Raw genomic sequence first — 7,514 nt, 5'->3', positions numbered from 1 at the left:
TTCAAAGAAGAACTCAAGCCACTTCTTCTATCTTGCTTCAACTGGACTCTGAATCAGGGAATAGCTCCACCATCATGGGGAGAAGCTATTATAACAATCTTACCCAAAGAAGGAAAAAACAAAGAATACTGCAAGTATTGTAGAGGATATCTCAGAGATGGAAAAAATAACACTCAACATTAGACTGATGGGAGGTAAATACGACAGACTATGGAGGAAGTGGAAAACATTCAGAAGTGACACAAATGAAATAACATAATAGGTTTTCTTTTTTTTTCTGCAATGTGATAAATGGAGAAAGATATGTAAACTCCAGACTCTGTTTGTTTATATGTATGTCTGTTTGTTATTTTCTTTACTGTATGTCCACAATGATAAAATAACCTAATAAAAATCAAAGTAAAAAAAAAAAAAAAAAGGTAGTGGAGCATTGATCAGTCGTCCATTGTGGCATCAATGTGATCACACCTTGTTTTGTTGTAAAGGGTGGCAGGGCTTGGCTTCCTTTTGGTAGTGGAGCATTGATCAGTCGTCCATTGTGGCATCAATGTGATCACACCTACAAAGTTACAAAGTTTTCAAAGAAGAACTCAAGCCACTTCTTCTATCTTGCTTCAACTGGACTCTGAATCAGGGAATAGCTCCACCATCATGGGGAGAAGCTATTATAACAATCTTACCCAAAGAAGGAAAAAACAAAGAATACTGCAAGAATTATAGACCCATTTGTATGTCTGTTTGTTATTTTCTTTACTGTATGTCCACAATGATAAAATAACCTAATAAAAATCAAAGTAAAAAAAAAAAAAAAAAAGGTAGTGGAGCATTGATCAGTCGTCCATTGTGGCATCAATGTGATCACACCTTGTTTTGTTGTAAAGGGTGGCAGGGCTTGGCTTCCTTTTGGTAGTGGAGCATTGATCAGTCGTCCATTGTGGCATCAATGTGATCACACCTTGTTTTGTTGTAAAGGGTGGCAGGGCTTGGCTTCCTTTTGGTAGTGGAGCATTGATCAGTCGTCCATTGTGGCATCAATGTGATCACACCTTGTTTTGTTGTAAAGGGTGGCAGGGCTTGGCTTCCTTTTGGTAGTGGAGCATTGATCAGTCGTCCATTGTGGCATCAATGTGATCACACCTACAAAGTTACAAAGTTTTCAAAGAAGAACTCAAGCCACTTCTTCTATCTTGCTTCAACTGGACTCTGAATCAGGGAATAGCTCCACCATCATGGGGAGAAGCTATTATAACAATCTTACCCAAAGAAGGAAAAAACAAAGAATACTGCAAGAATTATAGACCCATTTGTATGTCTGTTTGTTATTTTCTTTACTGTATGTCCACAATGATAAAATAACCTAATAAAAATCAAAGTAAAAAAAAAAAAAAAAAGGTAGTGGAGCATTGATCAGTCGTCCATTGTGGCATCAATGTGATCACACCTTGTTTTGTTGTAAAGGGTGGCAGGGCTTGGCTTCCTTTTGGTAGTGGAGCATTGATCAGTCGTCCATTGTGGCATCAATGTGATCACACCTTGTTTTGTTGTAAAGGGTGGCAGGGCTTGGCTTCCTTTTGGTAGTGGAGCATTGATCAGTCGTCCATTGTGGCATCAATGTGATCACACCTTGTTTTGTTGTAAAGGGTGGCAGGGCTTGGCTTCCTTTTGGTAGTGGAGCATTGATCAGTCGTCCATTGTGGCATCAATGTGATCACACCTTGTTTTGTTGTAAAGGGTGGCAGGGCTTGGCTTCCTTTTGGTAGTGGAGCATTGATCAGGAAGCCAAGCCCTATATATATGATACAATCTCACTACACTTAGCCTAATCCTTCATTGCCCTGAAGAATTCTGTGGTGTACGGACCTCCTCTCCAAGGAAAGAAAATGCAGAGAAGACTCACCACTCAGCAGGCCTTGGAAATGATCCTGAGGGAAGTCGACCCTTGTGACTCGGATGGAGAAGACCTACAAGTTCAGCCGGATTCGGACTCAGAGCTGTCTGATCAGTCTTCCGGTTAGTTGCATTTCATGTTATTTCCTATTTCATTTCAAATAAGTAAGTGGATGTAGTTTGTAAGTAAGATATTTCAGACATTATTCTGATACAGAGGAGGAGATACTGGACCTTCCCATTGCTCACAATTTGAATTTGTTCACACTGCAGATGAGGAGACTGCTTCTGCACCTAAAAAGAGAGCTTGTTTGGGGACTGAGACAGCGAAAGATGGCACAGTGTGGCGTGAAGAACAGGTGGGGACCTGTCTCCCTTTCACCCCAATAGAAGCGTACGCTGCAGATGGAGAGCCAACGGCTAAGGCCAGGAGAAATATCACGAGTCGCCTTCGGAGCTTCCTGTGTTTCATCACTCTTGACATGCTTCGTAGCATTCAAGAATGGACTGTTCAACATGCACAGCAAACGGAGCATGTTCATTGGTTCATGGACCTCCCTGAACTAATGGCATTTATTGCAATTGTCATCTTGCGGGGGGTTACCAGGGTTCCATCTCTAAATGACTGCTGGTCAGCAAACCTGGGAAACCCACAGATAATTGGAACTATGGCACGAAACCGCTTCAAAGAAATCATGCAACACCTACGCTTTGATGACAAGTCCACCCGCAGTGATCGAGCAAAGACTGATAAGTTCGCTGCAATTTCCAGTTTGTGGGGATCATTTGTCACCAACTGCATCACGTGCTACAACCCTGGTCTACATATCACCGTTGATGAACAGCTTTTCCCATCAAAGACTCGGTGCAGTTTCCTGCAGTATATTGCAAGTAAGCCGGACAAGTTTGGGATCAAGTTTTGGGTGGCTTGCGACCTAAAATCCAAGTACATTTGCAATGTCTTCCCATATCTTGGCAAGGACCCCAGTCGTCCCACTGGGGAGAGACTTTCTGAAAATGTAGTAATGAGGCTGATGGAACCATTCCTAGACAAGGGCAGAAATGTTACCACGGACAATTTTTTCACATCGCTTTCACTTGCGCAAAAACTTCTTAGACGGAAAACCACCATCCTCGGCACAGTCAACAAGATTCGCAGGGAAATTCCTCAATCCACTAGACAGACAGATCGCAATGAATTCACCACTCAGGTATGTTGCAGGTCTTTTCTGGTTCTATGTTTATGTGTTTCATTGTGTGTAAAAGTGCTATGGAAATAACAATTTATCTTATTTCTTAGGTGTTTTCAACCTCTGCTGCCACGCTGACGGCGTATGCGGCCAAACGGAAGAAGACAGTCTATATTCTTAGCAGCATGCACGGCGTGGTTCAGACTGATAACACTACCAAAAGGAAGCCAAACACTGTCACCCTTTACAACAAAACAAAGTGTGGCGTGGATGTGATGGACCAGATGGTTCGGGAGTACACTGTCCGCAGAGGAACACGGCGCTGGCCAGTTGCCGTGTTTTATAACATGATTGACATGGCAGCACTGAATGCACATGTGCTGTATCAAGCATGCTCCGGGACGAAGGAAAGACGGGTGGACTTCCTGGTGGAGCTTGCAAGGGAGTTAGCTCACTCTCATGTAGCTGCGAAGAAGGCAAGAAAAGAACAGTTGCCTTTGACACAACCCTCCACACCGAGCCCTGGAAAAAGAGCCATGTGTCAGGTCAAACACAATTGCAAGAACAATCATGCCACTGTGCGATGTGTTCACTGCAACAGATACACATGTGGTAAATGCAGACTACAGATACCATGGCAGTGCCAGGATTGTGAGTGATTGCTGAAAATGTTGAAATGTACTCACTCACTTTTTATAATTATTTGTAAAAATGTGTACAAATGGTTGATTTTTTGTACTGTTTTTATCAATAAATCTCAGCAACAAAGGACATACACCCATGTGTGTTGATTTCTCCCTAAGATGGCAAACTGAAACACTCCAAGTTGGTGACTTTTGGAGATTTGTTTCCCTGGATGATTGAGAATGCATCAAGATGAAACAAAAGGAAGCTCACCGCTTTTAGCAGCTCCCCCACCCCCTCATCCACACACCCCCACTCCCCTCCCTCCAGAATTCCCAGGTAACAACCCAATTTACATATGAATGACTAGCCAATTTAGCTTCCACTTGCCTGAAGCTAAAGCTTAGCTAAAAGCCTACCAGCCATTTGGCTGCTCTCCGGGTTTTAAAGGTAGAAAAGCCAAATGGCTGGGCTCTGGGCCTTCCTAGTGTTAACTATTCCATAACACCGCATCTCTTATTTGTTTGTCTCATGTCACTTGTCCGCTTCTGCTGAATCTTGTACATGCAGTCTCAAAAAACAAACATTAGCAACACACATTGATTATCCTGGTGGGCAGGCGTTGGCCATCCACATTCCAGAGGTGCCATAAAAACACCATAAAGTTATCCAACCCTAGCTGTGGAAAGAATGTCATTCACATATAAACCCAGAAATCCTGTAGTAGGAAAACATTAACTAATCCTCTTATAAATCACATGATCAAACACATGAAAAACTGCAATGCTGTAGAAAAGAAATGCAAATGTTAGCGCTGCGCAGGCGTATACACTTTCTCACAGTAATGTCTGTGAGCAACACAAGTTAGTGAATGACACACACATAGTAAATTCACAGACAGAGAAAATGGCATTTAAAAGATTGAATCGTCATGCAACCTCGAATGTTGCTGTCATATTGTATATTGTATATTGCATAGCTTTTTTTTGTTATACGTAAAATTGTATTGTATTTATTTAAATTTTTACTTTTTAATTATTTTATTTGCATTTTTCTAATCACTAGGGTTTGAGAGTAACGCAATTTCTATTCTGTGTATGTCCTGTACATGTGGCAGAATTGACAAATAAAGTTGACTTGACTTGACTTGACTTGACATCTTTCTGCTCCTGTAACAAAAACACATAAAATCATCCACCCTTTTGTCCTGTCTAGGTGGAGGTTAACCTTGAGTCGTGGTCAAGTCCTGTCAGCTTTTACCAGTCAGTCAGTTTGTTCTTTATTTCCATTCATTCATTCATTCATTCATTCATTCATTCTTTGCTGATAGTGGAACCTGTCGTCGCATTTAGTTTCCACTTCCAGCAAAATGACGTCATTTCAAAAAAAAAAAAAGAACTTTAGATCGGATTACATCGCTGAATCCCTTTTAGGCCGGGACTTTCATTTAATATTGTCCCAAATAAGTAGCTTTCTCCAGAGCCCATTTTAATGTGGAGAAAACTCACTTGTAACGGCTTTCCCAACAGGTCGTATAGCACTTTCAATTCCCAACGTGCAGATCTGCTTAAAGAAAAGAAATAGACAAACAAAATCAGTGCCTGTTCAAAAGATAAAAATGAAAAATAACAGAGATTATCAAACCAAACTCTCAGTGCACTGTAAAAGTATCAAAATAAAAAGGCCTTGTTAAGTCATGACACAAACTCCTCATCAACTTCACAACAGGAGAAGAATCATCAGCTAGATTCACTCCAAACCAACCATCAGCTGCACAACTCACAACATAACCCTAATGTCTTCTTTAACTTATGAGTTTAATCACCAGGTCTGTGCTCTTCACTCATTTAGGCCACAGATCTATTTTATTCAATTTTCCTTTTTCCCTTCATCATAAAACATGTGACATGCTGTCATGCACTTCACAAAAGAAGTTTGTTCTGACGTATTCAGAGTTGTGTATCTAGATACAGAATTCACTCGCACATCAAAACAGGAAACTCAGTGTTTTAGAGTCTCCTCTCAACACACAACAAACATCCCATTCACTCGTGCTAGAATTCAGTCACCTTTCATTAATCTAAAACCGATCAACTAATTTGCATATCAGCTATTAACCCACTAGGATGACAGGACGACAGAAATGCATGTTCAAAATGTTATCACTAAAAGAGAATTTCCCTCATACAGTAAATTACTTGCTGCATCAATCAAGCAGGAAGCTTGTCCCAATTTACTATATTAACAACTAAATTTATTGTCTGATCACTGGTTGGTCAAACCAGGATCTTTTTCCCCACAAAAGTTTAAATTGTTGTCCTGCAACCTAGAGAGTCAATTTTTTTGCATTGGATAAATTCAGTATTTGATAACAAGTGTCTGCTAAATTGACACTATTTTAACACTGATGAAAGATAACAAGCTAATTTTCATTACATGGGTGTTTGTGTTATTAGGCAGGTTTAATGCATGTCTGTGGAGCTGCATATCCAGCAGAGCATGTTCTTAAAGCTGCCTTTCCTACACACTTCTCTACTATTATTTAATCATTTCTTAACTAATGTGCTGTGAGTCCACTGGTCTTTGCATCACACGGGGTGACTTGGACAAGATGATAAACAGACTCACGCTTAAGATGTTGTCTAATCTTCATAAGCTCTCTTGTGTTTGGAAGTGTTAGTAGGGTTAATGCATGTTCTGCTTGTGTGTGTGATTTTGTATGTTTCTATTTTCGCAATGTTTCAGACCCCTTCACAATTTTCCAACTTAAGCAGTCAGTTTTCTTTTCCCAGGTTTTTTTACCCCAAATTTTAATTTCCCACATTAAATAACAAAATTTGTGTTCTCACCACTCTCACTCTATTGTCCTCTCCCACTTCAATAGTCCAATAGCAGGCAGTTTCTCCTTCAGCTTTGTCCTGTCCCTCCTCTGATGCGGTTGACTTTGTGCTAGTGGCTGAAGTGCTGCTGCTGCCTTCTTGGGCGACTTCTTAGCAGCTGCTGCCGGTTTCTTGGCTTTGGCCGCGGTGGGCTTCTTGGCTTTGCTCTCAGTAACCTTGTTCATCTTAAAGGATCCGGAGGCCCCGGTGCCCTTGGTCTGCACCAGAGTGCCCTTCGCCACCAGGCTCTTGATGGCAGTCTTGACACGGGCCTTGTTCTTGTCCACATCGTAGCCTCCGGCAGCCAGAGCCTGCTTGAGAGCGGCCACGGACAGGCCGTTGCGCTCCTTGGAAGCGGCCACGGCTTTCACAATCAGCTCGCCCACGCTGAGGCCGACCTTCTTGGGCTTGGAAGTCATCGTCTTCTTCTTCTTGGCCTGAACCTCTGCACAGGGCGCAGGGCGTGTTTATGATGGAGCCTTTCCCACCACAGCGCTGGCACGTTGAACGCATCATGAAGGGTCCATTTCTTTCATGTCGCTAGCCAGCATGCTAGCCGCATGTGGCTTGCCCGAGTCACTCAGTCCTTTCTGAGCATTTCAACATGCTGCCACCGCCATCTTGCTCGCCCCTCCGTGGAATTCATCCAATCAGACAGGAAGATGGGTTTGCTTTCTTCTGCTGCTGCTGTTTATCCACATTGCTGCTGCTTTGCTGGGACTTTTTGTGCTCAGGACTTGCTGCTGTCTCTTTATCATGTTATTGCTTCGGAGCTGCATTCCTTATCTTCAGGGAGGAGTGAGCTCGCTTGTGAGGTTGAGAAACACATGGCACTGTAAATAAGTCAGCCAGAAACTTGGCCTGCATGTTTCCAATGATGTTAAACTATGACTTTCTTCCGACCGCTGCATGTGAAAAATTGATTCAGGTCTGC

The 7,514-nt window shown here is 42.2% G+C and overlaps 1 pseudogene; it reads right to left on the bottom strand.

Moving 5' to 3' along the window:
• Positions 1–6,555: 6,555 nt before the first annotated feature.
• LOC113027878 (histone H1-like) lies at positions 6,556–7,303 on the bottom strand (annotated as a pseudogene).
• Between the last annotated feature and the right edge of the window lie 211 nt (positions 7,304–7,514).

The sequence above is a fragment of the Astatotilapia calliptera genome, chromosome 8, assembly GCF_900246225.1.
Source record: "Astatotilapia calliptera chromosome 8, fAstCal1.2, whole genome shotgun sequence".
In the NCBI taxonomy this organism is placed as follows: domain Eukaryota; kingdom Metazoa; phylum Chordata; class Actinopteri; order Cichliformes; family Cichlidae; genus Astatotilapia; species Astatotilapia calliptera.
The sequence above is the reverse complement of the archived record's forward strand: the minus strand, read 5'-3'. Positions and strand labels throughout refer to the sequence as shown.